This window comes from Dasypus novemcinctus, chromosome 1 (genome assembly GCF_030445035.2).
Source record: "Dasypus novemcinctus isolate mDasNov1 chromosome 1, mDasNov1.1.hap2, whole genome shotgun sequence".
In the NCBI taxonomy this organism is placed as follows: Eukaryota; Metazoa; Chordata; class Mammalia; order Cingulata; family Dasypodidae; genus Dasypus; species Dasypus novemcinctus.
In genome coordinates this window covers 79,316,371-79,338,121 of record NC_080673.1, presented here as the reverse complement: position 1 = coordinate 79,338,121, position 21,751 = coordinate 79,316,371, and the positions used below count along the sequence as shown (strand labels likewise).

General features: G+C 37.2%; 1 protein-coding gene across 3 annotated transcripts in view; it reads left to right on the top strand.

Annotated features, from left to right (window-relative positions):
* The window catches only part of SYNPO2 (synaptopodin 2), a 191,489-nt gene that overhangs the window by 129,495 nt on the left and 40,243 nt on the right, over positions 1–21,751 (top strand). Inside the window, exon 2 of one of the 3 annotated variants that reach the window (XM_071214967.1) lies at positions 7,852–7,952. The exons of the other annotated variants lie outside the window; for them this stretch is intronic. The gene's annotated coding sequence lies outside the window, so the exon portion shown is untranslated. The remainder of the gene's footprint in view (positions 1–7,851; positions 7,953–21,751) is intronic. 3 annotated transcript variants of the gene reach the window in all.

Below are 21,751 nucleotides of genomic sequence, written 5' to 3'. Positions count from 1 at the left end.
TTGGGAATTTTTATTTTTATTTTTTTTATTTTTATTTATTTATTTTTTAAAAAGATTTATTTATTTATTTATTTAATTTCCCCCCCTCCCCTGGTTGTCTATTCTCTGTGTCTATTTGCTGCGTCTTGTTTCTTTGTCCGCTTCTGTTGTCGTCAGCGGCACGGGAAGTGTGGGTGGCGCCATTCCTGGGCAGGCTGCTCTTTCTTTTCACGCCGGGCGGCTTTCCTCACGGGCGCACTCCTTGCGCGTGGGGCTCCCCCACGCGGGGGACACCCTTGCGTGGCCCGGCACTCCTTGCGCGCATCAGCACTGCGCATGGCCAGCTCCACACGGGTCAAGGAGGCCCGGGGTTTGAACCGCGGACTTCCCATATGGTAGACGGACGCCCTAACCACTGGGCCAAAGTCCGTTTCCCGGGAATTTTTATTTATACTCAAAAATCTAGACTTCTTTCTAGGAGGGGGCTTCCCAGTATGGTTAATCTCTCCCTCCTTTGCAATACTTCAGTTCTTTATACATACTGTTGTTATTTCCTTTTCCAAAGTTCGTAGTTTATTTTTCTATCTGTCCCTACTAGTCTGAGTATATAAAGGATAAGACTGTGACTCATTCATTTCTAAATTGACATAAATAGGCACTCAGAAACCAGTAATTGAATCAACAAAATGCTCTCAGAGAAATACACTTTTGTACAGAGAAATACACTTTTGCACAATTCAAATAAATATAACACAGGGCATAACATATACCCTGAGAGAAAGATAAATAAGTGTCTATTCTCAGGCAGAGGAGAAGTCAATTAATTTTGACTAAATTTTTTTTTCTTTTTTAATAATGTAGCTCTCCCAGGCCCTCCACCCTTGACTAAAATTTGACAGAAAAGATGAGGAGGCGGGGAAAGGCAGACTGCCTGCCTGATAAAGGCCTCTGAAGGTGGCCTGACCTCCGTAGACTTGGCACCGTGCAGGGCCTGGACCTCAGTCATGCAGATCCTAAAACTCAATCCTGTCATCATCTAAGCAGTAACCAGATCTGGGGATACTAACTCAAGCTACCTGAAGATAAAGAAGATTGAACTGTAAATCAGATTTTTAATTTCTTTCTGAGAGAGGAAAAAATATATATTGACAATGAGACGGAACACTTGCATCTTCTGGCCAGTGCTGTATCTTCCCTTAGAAACCAAGTTATTATGTAAAGCTGGATTTGTGAGTGTGGACTCAGAACAAAGTGTGTGAGTTGAATGATTTAACTATGGATGCCTGCTGTATTCACCTCCATAGGTGGAACATGCCTGCTATTTGTGTAAAACAGAGCAAGTCCTTGTTCTGGAGGCTTCTCTGCTGGTAGTACTTATCTGGACACTGTGTCCTGTTTGTTTTTTTTTGCCAACCCATTCAGAAGGACACATTCTTTCCTTCGATATATTAATGTACTCCCTTAGGTTGCTCTGGGCTGTGCTCAGTCCATTTATTATGATTACTTTGAATATTTCTATTCTCATCTTTTAGCTGTTGGTTTCTTAGTTAACTCTCCGAGAGCAACCTCCTTTTGCCTAAGATCTTAGGTGTCCTTGACTCCTGACACTGTATCAGGATTCTGACCGGGAAAGGTAGACTAGAAGGAAACATCACAGGTTTGGCATGAAGCTATAAAAGTACACAGTTATGTTTTTTAGATTTGAGAGTCATCTAGGGTTTGCTTAAGCCCATGCTTACTAATCACATATTTCTGAAAGTATGCTTCAGTTAATTAAGAAAAATTACATGTCTGAACTGATATATATTTTTAATACCGAACACCTCATTGGTTTGGTCATACTCCAGACTTCACTGCCTTTGTGCTGTTCATAGAATGAATTTAGCAAGGCACTCACTGATAAAACATTATTTGTATTGTTATGATTACTAGGCACATTTCAAAGGCAAAGCTTTCCTTTTGGGTAAACCAACAGAATAGAATTGTTACAAGGTATTGATGGTGGGTTGACGTATGGGAGCCCTCGATGATGTTATGCATGTATGTTTTGTAAGTTCACAACTTTTACTATACACTTATTGTTTATATATATGCATAGATGGATGATATACTTCCATAACATTTTTTAAATGAAAAAAAATCAGAGAGGTTTAAAGTTTAAATTTCTAGTTGAATTTTTGTTTGTTTGTTTTTAGAGTGCATCCCATTAATATTATAAAGTCTCTGGAAATCATTCTTTCTTGGTGTGATTATATTGCCAAATTGATAAGGTTCAATTTATTTTGTTTGATTTCACATTAAAGGAACTATTAAAATTGTACAAGAAAAAAGAGGGAGAGAATTTTGTTATCATGTGTAGTTTAGATATTACTATATGTGTTTGGGATGGGAAAATTGAGAATACTTTTAGAAATGATAATTCTTGCTTCCTAGCAGCCAGGGACTTTAGTAAACATGAGCTTAAAGAAACAAAAAAGCTTACATGTTTCTTAGTTGTTATTCTAGTTAAACGTGTTTTGATGTTTAGTACTCATTCAAAATTTATATTTTATAGAGAAAGGAACATTAGGAGTCAAGGTCCTTGAAGTATATATTAGTCCCAGTTGGGTCACTGGCTGTGCAACCTTGAACAGGGATCTTAACCTCTCTGGGTCTCGATTATTCTCTCTGTGAAAATAGGGGTGGGTGTGATCATTTTTACAATCCCTCACAATTCTACAACTCTGTTAGTCTGTGAAATATTATTCCAATAAATGGGTCAAAGCCTGAGATTTTTTACTTTTTTCCCCTCAACTTGTAGCAGTATGTAAAGAGCACTGGCTCTGGCTAAAGTGTCAGCTCAGCCATTACGGACAGTGTGATCTTGGGAAAGACTATGGCTTAGAGACTCAGTTTATCCGTCTGCAAAATGGGCTTATTAGTCCTTACTTTTAAGTGCTATGTATGGATTAGAGATAGTGTATGTAAGGCAAATGGTTTAGCTACTCTTTTAACTTACCATGTAGGGTAATAAGATTAACACAAGGTTCCTATTTTCCTGAAGATACAATTTAGGAGTAGAGATAATACAGATTTTCTAGTAATTAAAATATTGGGTAAAATATCAGAAGAGAGATTAAAAGTTATTTTTTACTGGAGTTCATAGACGGAAAATACTTTTGCCTGGAGGTTATAGGGGTATTGTCAGGGGGAAGGACTTCAAGGAGGAGATGCCATTTTATCTGGGCTTTGAAGTTTAATCAGATTTGGAAGACAGGATGGACATCTGGGGAACATGGAGGATTTTAAGCACAGAAAACAGGTTTCTTCTAATCTAGTTTTTCACTGTTGCCTGGTACTTTTTCAAGGTTTGGAAGTAGAGACGTTAAGCACCACTGTGCTCCAGCCCACAAAGGCAACAGAAAAGTGAAAGAGCTTTGGGGAAGGAAGCTTTAAACAGAAGAGAGCTCTGGAGTACGGATATACCTGGAGGGAAAGCAAGGCTCCTTTCACAAGCAAACAGGATAGGACCCGCTGCCCTGTCAGACCGAAAGCTGCCCTATCATCACTCCATCAGTCTTTTCCTGCCAGGTAGCAAGTGCTGGTGATTTAATGAGGTGATAAGGAGCAAGACCGACACATGCAGAGGAGTCCAGAGGAAGGGGATGGGAGATGGGAGGAATTGTTCCCAAGGCCACTTTCAACCCATGCAGTGCCTCTTTGTCCTCTTCACAGAGGTCATTCTCCTTCAGCCTTTCTCAGTCGTTGATGTCAAACATTGCTCGTAGGTGAGCGCCTTAAAGTACTGAGTAGTCTGCACTCTGTCTTTGGCATGTCCAAGCTGAGGAATGCTCTTGATGACTGTCATATAAAATCGGAAATTGCAGAAGACGCACAGACACACACACACACACACACACACAATGCAATGCTAGGGTTCATCACCCTGGATTAATAAAATAGCACAAGCTCATCGTTGCTCACATTACACTAGATTCCCTTCTGGGCCCTGAGCTGTGGTGCTGAAATGCTGTTTAGAAATTTATGCTGCCACGCTCATACCATGGCCATATTTTGGAGCCTATGACCTCATTACTGTCTCAGTTGCCAGTGCTGGAGTCCAGGAGAAAGGGGAAGAAAGTGGACAGGAGAGAGAGAGGAAGCAAGGATTAGCAAATTGAAAGAATTAAATCATTTAATTCTACCTTTTAGATTTCAATTATATCATTCAGAGGGTCCTGCCCTGTTTCTTTGTTTCTTTATTTCTTTCTCTCTCTTCCTTCCTTCCTCATTCCCTCCCTCCCTTCTCCCTTTCCTTCCTCTCTTACTTCTTTTTCTTCTTCTCCCTCCTCCTCTTTCCCCTTCTTTTTTTCCCTCTCTCTTTCACCTTCTACTGAAACAAGTCTAGAAACCTCTAAATACCAAAAATCCTGAAATCAGGATTGATGAAATCAGTTTGATGAGATCAGTTTGATGAGATCAGTTAGGTCTGGGGTTTCAAATGAAGTGGGTAAAGGGTAAATTTTATTTGAACTGTTTATTATGGATTTTTTATTCCACACTGCCTTTCTTTCTACTCTGACACTTTTCTCTCCATAGGTACAAAACCGCTCTCATTTCTTATCCACCATTTGTCTTTTACCCTGCAGTGAGTGTTATTAACATGTATCCAATGTAATTAGTTTCCCTTGAAGTTGTGCAGTGCTGGCTCTATTATTTTTATGTACAATTAAAAGAAGAATGGATCTATTAACAATGAAAAAAGAAAAGAGAGACAAACTACTCATCATCTCAAAATCTTCTTAAAACAGCCTTGTGTATATAAGAAACACACGCACATTTGTATATACTTCTATTTTGATCCTGGCTTATAGGCTAAATGGCAGATATAGAAATAGAAGCAATGCTTTAGTGTTTGCCTTCAACAGATACTCATTGTTTACGCTGAAGAAATAGGCAAGTCGCTACTTAATCTTGCCTGGCCATAAAGTCCATAAATGATTTAATATTCTATGAAGGAATTTTGCATAAGATAAGACAACCTTTATTTACACAAAGTTTAAATTCAGAGGCTACTCAAACCAGTATACCTGGGACCCAGAATATAAAAATAAAAATTTGGAAAAAGCCATATACTTTTAAAAATTTATTTTAAAATTATTTATCCAAGTTATATACACATAGTGCAGAGAGCCAAATAGTTCTAGAAGACTTAAGAAAAGCCTCTAATTTGGGATTTGTAAGGGCAAGTTTTCTACCTTTCACTATTTTCCTTCTTATTTCTAAAATATACATTCATTGTGGTATTTCTTGATTTTTTAAATTCAATTGCAAGCATTATCTATTGGCTTAGCAGTATGGCAACTGTAGATAGAGCTGTGTTACCACTCCCTCCCCCCTGCCTCTGGCTCACATACTTCCCACTTTGCTCCCTATCCTTCTTTCCAATATAATTATACTGTATTTTTGATTGACTCAATTTTCAATATTTAGACTATTAAACTAAGCCATGTAATATGCTATGAGTACTTTTTCTTTCTTGCACAATTTTTTTCCTCCCTAAAATTAACAACTGTCTTTCTTTTTTAGTTTTCTAAGTCCTTGCCATTAATTCACCCCCACACTCTCTCTATCTCTCTAAACATTCTCCTAATATTTTAAAATGTATGAAGACCCCTTCATATGTTCTGGGCTATCCCATCTCTTCTGGGGACATGTTTCCTGTAACCCTGTGACCTGTTCTCATTTGGACTGGTGGCTCTCTCTGTCGGATGCACAGCTGTCTTCCTGGGATCCCCTTTAAATTAGATCCTTTACTTCCTGGATCCCATGTTTTCCTTTTTCTTGAATTTCTTTCTCATTTTGATGGTGCCCTTCTCCAGTTGCTTCCTAAGAAAGGGTGATGAGAGCTAAAAATTTTTGAGACCTAGCATATAGGATAACATCTTTATTCTATCCTGACATTTAATTGCAAATTTAAGTAGGTATAGCATTTTAGGCTGGAAAGAATATTATCTCAAAATCTTGAAGGTTTCTATTCTGTTCTAGCTTTCAGTGATGCTATTGAGAGGTCCAAAGACATTCTGATTCCTGATCCCTTGTATATAAACGTTTTTTCTCTTTGAAACTCATGAGATCTCCTTTTTGTCTTCATATTGTGAAATTCATGATGACGGGCCTTAGTTTAGTAGTATTTTCATCTTTTGCATGGGCTCTTTTCATCTAGAAACATTTGTCACTCAATTATGGGACATTTTCTTGAATTACTTCATTTCTTTCTTTCATCTTCTCTGTTTTCTCATTCTGAAATTTCTGTTAATCAGACATTGGCCTATTCTATGCATCCTCTAATTTTCTTAGGTTTTTCTTCAATTTTCATCTCACCTTGTCACCTCTTATTCTGACCTTTTATATTCGAGGAGTGTCTAGAAAATGTCTTAACATTATCTTCCAGATCATCTATTTCTGCTAACATATTTTTCACTTCAAAGGGCACTTTCTCATTCCTTTTTATATCACCCTTTGTATGCTTCACAGATTTTGTATCTCTGGAAATATCAGGGACAATGTTTTGATGTTTTCCTCTTCTGGCATAATCTCTATATTTGTTTATTATTATTATTGTTATTATTATTATTTTGATCTCTGTCTTTTACAATAGAGGCTTTAGATTAGAAAATTGAAATCCTAGACTATCTGCTCACTGTGAGGTGATCAGCAGGGCCATTTCTTGATGAAGCTATGATATCACTATTTTGATTGACTAGCTAATCCCTGAGTAAGAATCTTCCAGTCTCCTTCCAGAAGGGTTTAAGTCTGACTGCTAGAGTTCTGGAAACTCAGATAGGGAAGATGATTGGGAGGGAGGCATTCTTAACAGCTAGTTGACCATGAGGTGCAGCGGTGCTCAGAGATTATTCACCAAATGCAATGAATGTCTCATGATGATGGAGGAGATTGTTGCTATGGGGGGAGGAGTGGGGTGAGGGGAGTGGGGGGTATATGGGGACCTCATATTTTCTGAATGTAATAAAAAAATATAAAAAAAAGTGGTGGAAGGGAGGAGAAATAAATAAAATAAATCTTTTAAAAAAAAACTCTTTCACTTTAGTCCTTATTTTCCACATGGTGCCCAACCCCAACTTGCCTGGTATCCTATAGGGTTATCAAGGACATTTGCTTGGATGTGGGGAAAAGGGAATGTTATTGAGAAGAGGGTTCCTGATGTCTTCTTAAACATTCAACTAGTCTCCCTGTTTGTAGCCCTAACTTCACTCTTACTTCACGTGGAAACTGTTCCCACAAATCCTGGAGCCTTTAAAGAATTCTACGATGTAAATTGTTTTGTACCTTGACTTTCTACATTCCTGACAGGATTCAGCTTTCCCAGGCAGGTATGCCTGTTTGTAGAAGCTGTTCCAACTCCCTTTCTTGATAACTGAGGAAAATTTTAAAATAGCAAATAAATATCTTCCTCTGGGGAAAAAAAATGTGCAAACAGCATTACTAAGAACAACTATACAATGGTTTTGAAGTAGCATTAATACCAAGCTAGTCTAGGAACATGAATTTAAAACTGAAGTACTCAGCAACCATTACTATTTATTGCTACAAAATTGCTTGACAGCATTTTAAAAATGTATGGCCCACTGTGTGTCCATGGAAATAGACTGAGGTGTCCAAGCTCCAACCAGAGGCATTAGGGCTCCAGGAAGGTAAAATGTCACTTCCTTAGCAAGAGGAAACTGTGAGCTGAGAGTGAGAGGGAGCTGACCTCACCCTGACATTATCAGAAGTAAAGGAAATTAAACAACTTCTTACGATAAGCTTGAGCAAGTGGTGTGAAAATTGGTGTTCATACCAGGGGTTGTAATAGCCTTTCTTATACGTTAGAATACATGAAGATGAAGGAGATTCAGATGAAGAACTTCTTCCTGATGGAGTTATAATGTTCATCAAAAAAGAAAGCACAACTAACTCTTTAAGTAACGGAGGTAAGTGTGTAGAAGTCTTCTACTAGAACACAAATTGCTCAGTGCATTTGTGTTCAATAATCCAAATATCAAAGAAATTCGTAGCTGTGGAGAAAGCTTTAATATTTGAAACCCCAGGACTCCATGTTTAGCTATTGCACCAGGAACGCTCATGGTAGCCTTGAGGCTTTTCTCAGTAGGGAAATCAAGCTCCTAGGATTTACAACCATATCTGGTGCAGGAGGCACTCAGAACAAGGTAAATGAATGCATGCCTTCAACTCTGAGGTGAAATGACTCAACTGAAACTTGCAAACACATTGTTCCATTTTACAGGCTTTTAATTTCTCTCTAAAACAAACTTTGAGCTAAAGAAACCATATTTTTGGCAAAAGTAGATGAAATTAAACAGTAGCAGAGATTATTATATGTTATTGTGAAAGATAAGTACCAAACCATTCATTTGAAAGAGTACGGATATGACGGTTTCAATCAAATTGTTCTTTAAAGCTCAATAGAGTTAATAATATTATCTTCTGGAGGAGAGTCCCACAGTAAAGACCTGCCCATTTGTCAAACACACACAGAAGCGATTGGTTGATTACTAATATATTTCCCTAAAGTAGCTTATAGAAAATACTACTACATTATGTCAAATAATAGACTCAAAATCACCTAAAGAACTTGTTCAAAATGCACAGATCTTACCCTCTGAGATTTGGTTTCCATGGAGAATAGTGTTCCTGCATTTTGAAAGAACCCACCAGGAGAGTCTGATGTTCTGTATAAACCCAGAAGTTCATTAATGGTTTATAGAGCACAGTACAGCACAGTCTCAAACTTTAATGCATATATGAATACCTGGGAATCTTGTTGATTCAGTTGTTGATTCAGTAAGTCTGTGCTGGGGACTGGGATTCTGTATTTCTAACAACCTCCCAGGTGATTCCAATGTTGCTTGTCTGTGACCCTCACTTTGTGTAGCAAGGATGAGTATTTTTCCTAGCAACGTTGTAGGGCCACTACTACCTGTTAGCTCACCTACAGTGTAATTGCTTTGAAGTGCTCTACCAGGTATTGTAGTAGTAATGTTAATAACATTATGCTGTCCTGTCTCAATTAGAGGTGGAGTGGGCATCACCATCCCAAAATCATCAGGATTGGGGGATGAACTATGGACTAGAGTGGACTTATGGTATTCTGCTATAGACTTACTGTGATTCTAGCAATGGAAGAACTTATATCATTGATGTGGAGGCAGTGACCACTGGAGTTCTGAGGTCAGGAGAGGGAAAAAAGATGTAATATAGGGGCATTTTCGGGACTTGGGAGTTGTTCTGAATGACATTGCAACAACAGATAAAGGTCATTATATATCTTGCCATAACCTACAGAATTGTGTGGGAGAGAATGTAAACTATAATCCATACTTATTGGCTGATGCTCCAAAATGGGCTCATCAATTGCAATGAAAGTACCACACTAATGAAGAATGTTGTTAATGGGGGTAAATATGGGTGGTGTGGGGAACAGGACATATGGGAATCCCCTGTATTTTTTATGTAACATTTATGTAATATAAGTATCTTTTTAAAAAAATTAAAAAGTAAAAACAAAAAACAAAGAACAACAACAAAAAGACATTGGTCTGTGAAAAGATAATTCATCCAACAAGCACTTAATGAACACTCATTATGTGCTAGACTGTATGCCTTTACAACTCATAAGTCTTATTGGCCCATCCTCTGGAGGGGAAAATTTATTTGTCCTGTAGGAGACATCACCTTCTCCAAGAAGACTTGCCTGCTCTGGACTTTTTGGTGCTATCCTGTTGCATACAATGCTTACTTCACTCATAGCAGTATATTGGGTCACACTTACCTAGTTACTTATCTCTCTTAGAATCTAGTGCTCGTGACTGTACTTCAGAGCCTATTAACACAGTTGTCATCTAAAACGACAATCAGTAAATATGTAGTAGAATTACTTAACCAATCAATCCAATGAGGTGACATAAGCAAAGCCTTAAGCGCTAACGCCCCTTCCCTAACTAAATTGAACACAGATCTCTTGCTGCGTAGAGAGAATGAGAAGAGCTGAGGGTTCTTGCCTGCCTCTGCAAGACTTTCCTTGGCTGGCTTGGCCCATAAATGTTTTGGCAGGACGATGACATTCATGTGGGCTCTTCACAATCAGAAATAAATAGGAGAACTATTAGTCAATCACAGCTGGGAGCATGACCAGCTTTAAAATGCAGCAACAGAACCCTTACGTGGACATAGAGGGCACTTGGCATGACCATGGTTTCCCTTCTTGAAGTACAGGATTTGGAAATCATTCCCACAGTCCAGCTCAGCTTCCATGGGCTTGCCAAGACAAACAGAGTACATATGAACTGTGGCAGCACCTGCGGTAGTCCCTCACTCTGCTTCTACTCATGTATTTAGCTCTATAAATTGCAATCAAGCCTATAAGCAGTTAACATTTTTAAGGTTTACTGATTGCCTTGTGACCTTACCTCTCACAGGGTCAGAAGAATGATGGCAAAGTGAAATGAGTGACAGGAGCAGCTGTGGAGTTGCATATGAGTCATGGTGTGGGAGTTGCCTTTGAAAAATCTCCAATATCTCCAATCTCCAATATCCAATATTCAATAGGATGAATTCATTTCCATGTATCTCCTTGATGGGAATTCCTTATTTATCAAATGGTGCTTTGATAATAATCTCATACCTGAAAAAGACAATGAAGAAAAAATAGAAAGTAATAGGTTTGAGAATACTGTTAGTTTAGACAGTTAGAGGGCCCAAAATGTGATGAGACAGACTTTTGGGTAAATTCCATTTTTTCATATTGTCTTTTATTCAGTACATGTTTATTGCAGGCTTACTATGTGTAAGAAATGCTGCAGATTGTAGGAGAGACAAAGATCTTTGTGTTGCAGTCACAGCATGCAAGGAATTTCAACTAGTCAGTGGTTTGAAAATTGAACTGGAGCTATTTCCAAAGCAACGTTGATATTTTCAGGTCCAGTGAAACTTTTCTTTACCCCTTTATCTCTCTTCTCCACAAAGACCTTTTAATTTCCAGAATTGTACTGAAACTGTTTGCATTTCCATTACCCCCAGATGCCCAGAGTGATCTGTAGGCTGAATTCATGATTGTCTTCTCAGCACATGGTCCTTAACAAGGATCCTTTTCTGGATTCCATCAGTCTTTCTTACCTAGGCCAGACCTTCTGCTTATTCTTGGATGATCTTGGATAGAACTTTCTCATGTCCAACTAGATACCAGAGAGGCCAAGAAGGTTTTCTGCATAGTATGCCTATCTCTTTAGACAGTGATTCTCTGAATGTGCTCTGTAGATCCCTAGTGGTCTCAGATGTTTTTAGGGCATCTGTGAGAGCAAAACAAGGATAATATCAAAACGTTATTTGCTCTTTCACTGCACTGATGTTTGCTCTGATGGTGCAAAAGCAATGGTGGGCAAAACCACTTGTACCTTAGCACAAACAGAGGCAATGACAACTAAGTGTACTAGGAGTCATTGTATTCTTCCCACATTGGTGGAAAACAATATGCCACCTTCATGTAACAATGTCCTCGATGAAGCAGTAGAAGTTCAGTTTTATTAAATCCTGACCCTTGAATATGTTTCTTTTTAATATTCTATGTGACAAAATGAGAAGTATGCAGGAAACACTTCAGCTGAATACTGAAGTGTAATGTTTGCCTTGAGAAAGCACTAGATCAATTGAATTGCAAATTGAACTAATCTTTTTTCATGGAACATCATTTTTATTTTAAAGAAAGATGACACACAAACTGTGGTTATTGAGACGGGTCTTTGGCAGACATTTTCAAAATAATGACCAAATCACGTCTATCACTTCAAGGAAGATAATTGACAGCTTTCAAGGGAAAATTAGAATGTTGAGAAACTTTCATCTACCACCCTGAATTTAACAGCTTACCAATACTTAAAGACTTCTCTGATTGGTGGTATTAACTAATGAAATTTTTTTTGGTATTATATAATGAAATATGTCAAATATTTGGAAGATCTTCATTAACTCAGTGGATCAATAATTCCAAACGACCAATACATGATGTGACAAAATCAAGCGGAGGTAAAAGATCCATTCAAACTGCAAAATAGGCCAATGAGTCTTAATGTAACAGAGTATGAAAAGTTCATCACTATAGTTTCAGATTCCACACTGCAACTTTAAGAAACTAGCACTTGTCGAGTTTTAATGTAGTCTCAAAGAATAATATCCAAAATGATCTGAAATGGCAACTTAAATATTCTTCCCTTCTCAAACTACAAATCTGTGTGATTTTCTTCATACATTTCAGTCAACATAGCACATCACAATAGAGTGAATGTAGAAGCACATACAAGAATACCGTTGTCTTCTTTTAATCCTAGACATTAAAGAGATTTACAGAAATGGAAAACAATGCCATTGTTCTCACTACATTATTTTCGTTTTAGAAAATAATTATTTTTTGTAAAAATACTATTTGTTAATATGCAATTGGTTTATTATTATTTTAAATGAATTAATGAATTAACACTTTAGAGATCTCACTTTTAATAACTATTGTGGTAAATACCTATCAATATAACCCAAATAAATGAATAAGTTTGAAGTCCTCAGTCATTTTTTAGGAGCATAAAGATCCTAAGACCAAAACATTTGAGAATTGCTGATTTAGGTCCTATACTCCTGAATGTTAATGACAGTCTAAATCAAACTCTAGTTAGCTAAAGCTTTGGAATTAGTCGTTCAAATCAGCCCTTCTCTGAAAGGTATAGTCTTTCTGAAATGATTGACTTTTCCTGGCCCATGTACCAACCAGCCTCATTTTACTCCTTTTTACAGCCAGAATTCTCAGCATACCCTGTGGCTGGGATGGTGGCATTTATCCCACATGTATGAAGATATTATTGGCATTTTCTGTTAACCCAATTCCCTGTTATAGTAAATGTTCAACGCAATCTACTGAACTTTCTTGAACTGACTACTTGAAATATTTATAAACTTGTACTGTTGACCCTTTTTTAATTATATAAAATCTCAATAAAAAGTTTTTATGATTCTTCTCAAAATGGAAGCACCGCGATGTGTTTTCTATACATGTGTGTGTATGTATGTATGTGTATATAGGTGTGTATTTTAGTTAAACAAGACATAGAATTGGAAATCTGGATATGGTTCCTCCATTCCTCTGATAAGGAAAATGATTCCCTAAGAGATTAAATGTCTTGCTCAAGGTTACATAAGTTAGTGACAGCATCAGGATAAAGTCTCCAATTTCCAAAAACCTTCAAATCCAGAGCAAAATAACAGAGCTTACACATTTTTAAAAAGTGTGTACTCACGTCATTTGGAGGGCAGTTTTCACCTATGTCTACCTTCTTTATCTGTAGTTTTATTTATGAACAACCTGGGACAAGAAACTGCTTCATCTAGTTAAGCAAATATAGTAAAACCACAGATGACTAGAGCCATGGAGAAACAGGGGCATTCTAGACAGCCATATTTTCTGGGTACATAATACATATTCAGTATCAAAACAAAACAAAACATTTTCAGTAAAAATGCTGCCAGTACAAGCAAAATATTTGGGACTTTTGATTATGAATTCTAATCTGGTTCCCTTACTTTTATTAATATGGCAATGCTTCAGATTCAATTACATCCTTTAGCTATCAGAACATCTATTTTAACTATTTCAGATGGGACTCCTTCTAAAAAGTACCACATGTTTTTCTTCAACTAATCAGAGTCTACTAAAGATAATTTAGATATGTTTAATGACATGGGATCATTATTGTGAATACTATTTATTTCACTCAAATACAGAAAAGGCATTTAGTCCAATTGGAAATGTAAGAGCTTTTTCCTCCTTCATTATATGGCCCCAGAATTCTGAGTTTTTCTTTTTCTCTTTTTCACATTTTTTTGTGGTTGTTTGTTGTTTGTTTGTTTTTCGAGGTACTAGGACTGGGGATTGAACCTGGAACCTCATAAGTGGGAATCTGGCATTCAACCACTGAGCCACATTAGCTTTACTGAGTTGGTTTTTTCAGTTGATTGCTTATTGTTTGTCTTGTTTTTATGAGGCATGGGGAACCGAATCCAGGACCTCTCCTAGGGCAAGCAGGTGCTCAACTACTTGAGCCAATATACTATCCTTCATGGGTTTTAAAATTTTGATCCCCCTCCTCTCTTCTTTGGCATTGCATCAACTCTTACTATAAAATCTTCCTTTACATAGCCTGTTGTCTCCCTATTTCTAATTTCCTTCAAACCAAATAGCAAAGCTTATTAGAATTTGTGATATTTGGGCTAATGTGTCAACTCGGTAATGGTACCCAATTGTTTGGTCAAGCAAGCACTGGGCTAATTGTAATACAAGAACATGTCATTACTTTAATCATCAATGAATTGATAGCATAGAAGGCCGATTACAACTACAATCAACAAAGGAGCTTGCCATCAGCAATGAGTGATACCTTATCCAATCAGTTGAAGGCCTTCAAAGGGCAAGTGATTTCAACATTGAGAGAGAATTCCCAGCTCCACTTTGAACAGCCAACATCTCCTGGGAACACATCAAGGACCTTCATTGGAGGCCCTAGTTTGCAGCCTGCCTGTGGAATTTGGACTTGTGCATCCCCACAGTCGCATGAGAGAATTTTATAAAATCTCATACTGTTTACAGATATAGCCTGTCGGTTCTGTTTCCCTAGAGAACCCTGACTAATACAAACTATAAAATTAAGCAAAAAGTCTCTGACAAAGGATTACAGACACGTTCAGTAAAGTAAAAAACTTTTAGTGAACTTTATTTTTTACTGTAGTTTGACCTCTCAAAACACAGGAGTTAATTTACAGTTTCCTCAGGTAAATAAATTCTGAATACGTGAGGAATTAGAGTATAATCATTATTAATCTAATAGTGTTTGTAGTTAATAAACAGAGATTTGGAGAAACAAAACAATGAGCTTTACTTTAGCTTTCTTTTCTGAGTAGTCCTGATAAACAGACTATATAATCTTAAATTTTATATGTGCATTTCTATGAGTTCTTTAAAGAGTATATTTCTTCATATTCTGTGTAAATGTTTATAAAAAGACAGTGTAGTCTTTTACAATTTAAGCCAACAAAAAAGTAGGCAGAGACACATCCTACACAGCCTCTGGCCCATGGGTGTTTTTCTGAAAGAGCTGTGATGTTTACATTCTTACGAAAGAAGAAAAAGCAGAGAATACCATTCCATATTTGTGCATGTTGGTTTTCTCACATCATGGTGGCTGCTTCCTAACAGCTCATCGCAGTTATAGTGCGGCATCGTTTCTGCTTGTGGAATCACATTGGTATGCAGATTCTTAAGTATGTAGCCCCATGGATTAGGCCCCTCATTCCTATCAAAGGCGGTTATTACTCTGGGAATCTTTCCAAGATTGCCACCAGGAATACTTTTTACTTTTATGGCCACTTGGTCCCTAAGGGTAAAAACAATCATCCAAAAGGAAAACGACACCCCCCACCCTACCCCTGCTTATCTGGACATAAATTAGTGACAAGATCAGAAAAGTTCATAGTCCTCACACCAAAAACCAACATGCAAACAGACCATTGAGCCTGAATTGAAGTGGTAATATAGAGTAACCAAGAAATCCTGGTGACCATTTGCATTTGCACCCATGCCCTGATTTCGGTATACAGTTTAAGATTTATTTCCATTATTTAGACAATTTGTGAATTGAATCTCTTATTCAATTCTTTACACCCTTATCAATGCTTTGATGGAAAAAAGCCTCACTTCCTATTAGGAATCATCTATTCTTCCTTTTAGGGCATTGGTCTATGATAGCTTAGTTATTTATTAGTTATTTTAACTAGAATTTAAAGGAATTTAGTAGGTGCTTATAGAATTGTTGACTGATCTAGAAGGGCAATCTCTAAGCTAGGCCTCCAGGAATGATGACAAACAACACTGCAAAACTGGCTACACCTAGGAATGGTTACCCTTGCTATAGTCAAGAACTGGGGAGTTAGTCAGCCACTGAGCCATCTGTTCAGTTCAGGGTTGTACATCTTAGCTGTGATCTGGGACGAGGAAGCTTCCAGTAGAACGGCTGAACCCAGAGTAAAGCATACTTGCTAGATCTGTACCATCAAAATGGAGATTGCCCAGCCTAATGCCTTTCTCTGGAAAAGTGGTTTAATCTTCTCAGCCTCTGCGTACACCAGGCATACAAGAAGATCGGAATAGAAGTCAAGCAATGTAGTCTGCTTTTTTGTCATGTTCTTCTCTAATGAGTTAATGTACTCAATTATTAGTTACATTTCTTAAATATTTACTCTGTATTCTAGATATTGTCTCAAGTTCTTTTTCCATTTTATGGTTGAATATCTGCACTATCCAGTATGTTTTGCATCCCACAATAAAGGGTTATTATTGTTTCTATTCCATTGTATCCTAGTCCTTGTTGTTTTCTTTTGCTTCTTCATCCTTAAACTGTTATATTGCTATTTGCTGTTGGTTTCCGAAAATATTGGATCACCATGAACATGAATTCCCAACAACTTGTGAACTTGACTGTGGCACTAGGAATCTGCTTGATCTAGAGCTAAGGTTGGAGTTCAGGATCTGGACAGAAAGACCTTCAAAATAGAATTATTCATTCACTTATTTTTAAAAATTTGGCTACCATCTTCATTGTACTGGCTGTGCTTCCCCGGGACTATTCTGACCATTTTTCTAGCATCAGTTGAAGAATACAGACTGATCTAGGGATTTGGTTTAAGAGCCAACTGGGGTAGAGGAATGTTATTAAATCTTGTCTCAGAGATATGAGGGAAGTTTTGTCAAAGGCCTAAAGTAGAAATGTGAAGAAGGGCTGGAGCTTCTGAGAGAACAACTAGATCATAAGCTGTTTTTCAGTTTCAGTCAAAATGTTTTAACCTCTAAATCTTTCATTTTTCCCAAAGATCAGCTCTCTCATCCTCTCTTAGTTATATCCAGGTCCCTGGGACTTTATTTTATGGATTGGAAGAAATAACCCCAGAAATAATCTATAAGACCAATGACCATTTTCCCATGGATGGCAGGAAGGCCAAGCACCCAGTCTCTCAGTGCTGTAGGCTTCTGTCAGCTTTGCCGTCCTCCCAGTCAGGGGTGTTGGAAAGCAAACTGTGTACATCAAGCAGGTTGGGGTTTCTCTATTTCTTTCCTTTTCTTATTATTGTTGATTTGTTTTTTGAATATCCTCCCTGGCTTCACACTGACCACAGGGTTAGGAGAAACAGTTGTTATCTGCGTAACAAGGCAATGCATTTGGCTGGTGCCTGCCTGGTGTTTTACAGGGACAGGGCTGTCCGGTCTCACTTGCTGTGGCTGATAGACAAGGGTAATTGGTTTCTCTTTTTCTCTGTGCAGAGCTTTACGTGGGCACCACAGGGCACTTGTGGCCATATCAGTGTGGGGAGTGGGCTCTCTCATGTCGGTGTTGGTTTGCTGGCTCTAAACCCTGAGGCCTGCCTGCCCTGCACGTCATCTCAGTAAAGATGTCAAGAAGTTAAAAAAGAAAAAGAAAAAAAATGTTCATACTTTTTCTTTCTTTCTCATATATTTTAATGGGTGGACTTTATAGAGGAGATTTTGTTAGTTCTGCTACTTGCTCTAACATCTTCCAAGAGAACCTGTCCATGAGTTATACATTAAAATGAAGCTCATGAGATAAGATTTAGTTCCACTGACTGCAAACAGACACAATTGATTCAGTTTAAGGACAAGCTTAAGCTTCTCAGCCTCTGTACTACGTAAGGCACCCTAGAAGAAGCGTGGAAGAGAATAGGTTAAGGACAAGGTTTTATGAGCAGTCAAATTGAACGCCTACTTTCTAGTCAATCGTGGACGGCTTGGAAATGGAGAGATAAATAAGAGAACAAAAAAAGGAGATCTTTTCATTTTGCCAGGGAATTGTTCATTCCCTGAAATGTTTCTCTGATTAATTTTATGAAATGTAAATAATATTGTCTCCTAGATAAGTGTGAACTTTCCATTTTGACTTTGTTGCAGTAAAATAAATCTTTCCTGGCACAGAGAAAGAAACAGTAGGTAAGAGAGTGGAGTGTTTGGTAAATATTTATATTACCAGTATCTTTAGTTATGTGTTCTGATTAAGTTGAGAGACAGTGAAAGGGAATGAAATATTTTATGGATACAAACTCATGTGTCTAATGTATTAGGTGTGGAATGAGCTCTCTAAGGCAGTGTTCTCAAAGAAAAGGGATAACATTACATGCTCACGTAGGTATGTAATATCAAGTCACAGTTTGCAAAAAATAATTTTACCAAATTTCGAATTTGAAAACTTTGGTCTTAAATTGAAAATTATCCATTGTATAAAGGATATTTTAAATATAACTGTAATGGATAATAAAAAGGAAAAAGAAGAAGGGGAAAACAAAACAAAATAAAACAAAACCTGTTTTTCTCAACCACTTTTCTATGGACTGATCAGACTAATGTTTTGTCACCTTTGCCCAGTCCCTTCCATTTCCACTCTGACTTTACTCCCATCGATGCCGATTGTAGTTACACGACTCTTTCCTCCACTTTCTCTCCTTACTGTAAGGCTCCTGGGATATTATTTAGATTATTGACTAGAGAGGCAATTTTTGTAGTAGTTTAAAAGCATAGGCACTGGAGTCAAACTTCCTGGGTCCAAGCTGTGCAACTCTAGGCAAAGCACCTAACTTTACTGACTCTCTTTCCTCATCTACAAAATGAAGGTAATGGCAGTACAAAAAAAAGAAGAAGAATATTTCTGCTTCTCATTGAAGTGTCATAGAGATTAAATGAAATAAGGGCATAAGTGTAGTAAGTGCTCAGTAAAAGCATGCCACTCATATTAGATTATTTGTATTATTATTTGTGCTGGAAAACATAATAAACAGGCTTGTTTATCTTTCAGGTATAAAATGTGTATGCACTGAGAGGAAAAGACAGAGAAAACATTATCTTAGAGTATGATGATAAAATGCCAAGTACCTGGATAAAAATAGAAAATAAATCCAAATGTTTTCAAATGTAGACAAAGCACCAACATTTTTACAGCTTTTCTTTTTACTTTGCATAGTCCCTTTACACATATGTGTGTGTGAGTATTGGAGGCTAAGGCACATGCATTCACTTGCCCTTTCTTGAGCACCTCTATGAGCTGTATGTACATCAAGCAAAGAGATTTACAAACACCATCTCTAGTCCTTATTAACAATCCTGACAGATTTAATTTATTAATTCCAAGATTTCTCTTTAGAAAACCAAAGCTCAGGGTGAAAATCAAAGCAACTCATCTAAGGTCGCACAGTTCGTGAGCAGTGTAGCCACATAACTGAAACCCATATTGGAAGCTCTTTTAACCTTAGAGGCTGTCCTCGTTCTACTCTAACATGTACTTAATGAATCTGGGACTAACAGCCTAAGGAGGAAACCGGTTGATAAGTTTATTGATAGAACTACTAATACAATTGACATTTCCCCTTTTTATCATATCAGATATATATTTCAGTGCTGTCAACTGCATTCACAATGTTGTGCCACTGTCACCACCATCCATTACCAAAATATTTCCATCATTCCAAATAGGAACTCTGTACATTTTAAGCCTTAACTTCCCATTCCCTATCCCCACTCTGTCCCCTGGTAACCGATAGTCTAGATTCTGACTCTATGAACTTGCATATTCTAATTGTTTCAAATCAGTGAGATCATACAATATTTGTCCTTTGGTTTCTGGCTTTTTTACTCAACATGATGTCTTCAAGGTTCATCCATGTTTTCTCGTGTGGCAGGGCTTCATTCTTTTTTATGGCTGAATAATATTCCATTGCATGTATATACCCATTTTATTTATCCATTCATTGGTTTATGGACACTTGGGTTGCTTCTGTCTAAACTTATTCTTACCACTGACTTCATTTTCACAAGTAACATTTCCAGAAATTAGCATTTTTACTCAAAAACATGATAATGCACAGTCACACAAATTATAAAAATATATAATTATACACAATATAAGGCAAGCACTTTGTGTACACTAATACTTGTTTCTCCTTCATAGTAAACCCAGGAACAGGACCATCTTGATGAAACTGGTGATTGCAAGGGATATGTTTAGGCTTAACAGACTCTGTAATACAATCTTTTATTTGCCTTAATCGTTCTTCTTAAAATGCAGAAAGATTAGTCCTTCAGAAAAACTTTTGTGGCAAAGAAACTATCACCATATTTAACATGATTCTCAAGAGAGAAATATATCCTGCTGTTTAGGCAAACTTAAAAGGTCAGTGAAACACAATCGTAGCAGTTGTTTCTGAATGTAGACCTCAGAATATATGCTCTGAAGGAATGCTAACAACTCTTGCCATGATGCCATTGCTTATTTGGATACCATTAAAAATTCCACTTGACAAGCATAATGATGAACTGCACTTTTCCTGTCAGGCAACACATGTTTAGATGAGAGACAGCTCTGTTATGTTGGGGATTTATTTAGTTTTCATCTTGCTCTGCAAAGCCACAAAGCTGCCTAACACTTGGATAACTTAATGCTGATAAAAGGAACCCCCACCTAAGACTAGGTCTTACAGGATGCAGAGTCCAGTCAGTCTGATCTATTAGCATAAAACTTTTTCAGTCATCCAAAAGATGATCAGGTATTTCCACTTTGGATTGAAGTGCAACTGAATCCATTGAATGAGTGGTTTTATGCTTCAAAAACATACTTTGTTATCCATCAACTCTTACTTTAGAAATAAAAATAAATTTGAATACATGAAATGTAAGTAAATAACTCTAACCCAAACTTGAATGTTCATTGCTGCTTATTGTTTTATCCTTGACTCTTGACTACTCTCTCATGATTCTTTATTTTCAATATTTCAGCAATACTAAGCAAAGCAAATATGTTTAGCAGTTAAACAGATGTTTTTTTTTAAAAATTGGGTGAATATTTTCTTCCACATTTCTTTTGTTGCTTCCTTAATACCCTTGGAAATATTGGGTTCATTTAATATTTTGCAATAAATGTGTATGTTCTTCCAAAGAAAAGAATAATGAGATTGGTGTCAGAAAAAGGGAAGGCCTTCTATAGATTATGTATATATATACATATATATCTATATATATATATATATTTTTTTTTTTTTTTGATGGTACTGGGGCTGGGGAATGACCCTAGGACTTCATATGTCATAAGCCAGCACTCAACCACTGAGTCACATGGACTCCCCTGAGTTGTTGTTTTTTTCTCATTTGTTTGCTTGTTGTTTGTTTTTGTTTTTAGGAGGCACCAAGGACCAAACCTGGAGCCTCCCATGTGGGAAGCAGGCATTCAACTGCTTGAGCCACATCCGCTCCCTATAACTATAATTTTTGACAATAAAAAAAAAGACCTTGCCAGACCAAAACTAACTTAATCACTTCTCATTTCACAATAGTGCCACTGCTTTAGGTCTAAAAGGTATTCTTTTACTTTCAACACTATCATTAAAAATATATTTATATTTTAATGATATTTACACTTGGAAATATAAACTTTATACCTATACCATTTAACACATCAATTAATATTTAAGACCTTAGCAGCTATTAGAGATTGCCCACCCAATCAGAAATGAGCTTGGCTCTGAAAACATTCTTTAAGAAGTGCTGCTTACTTGGTTTGGATCTCTCTGGACTCTATATCTCAATCTTAATAGTGAGAAATGGTCCACCCTTGGTAGAAAATTTCTA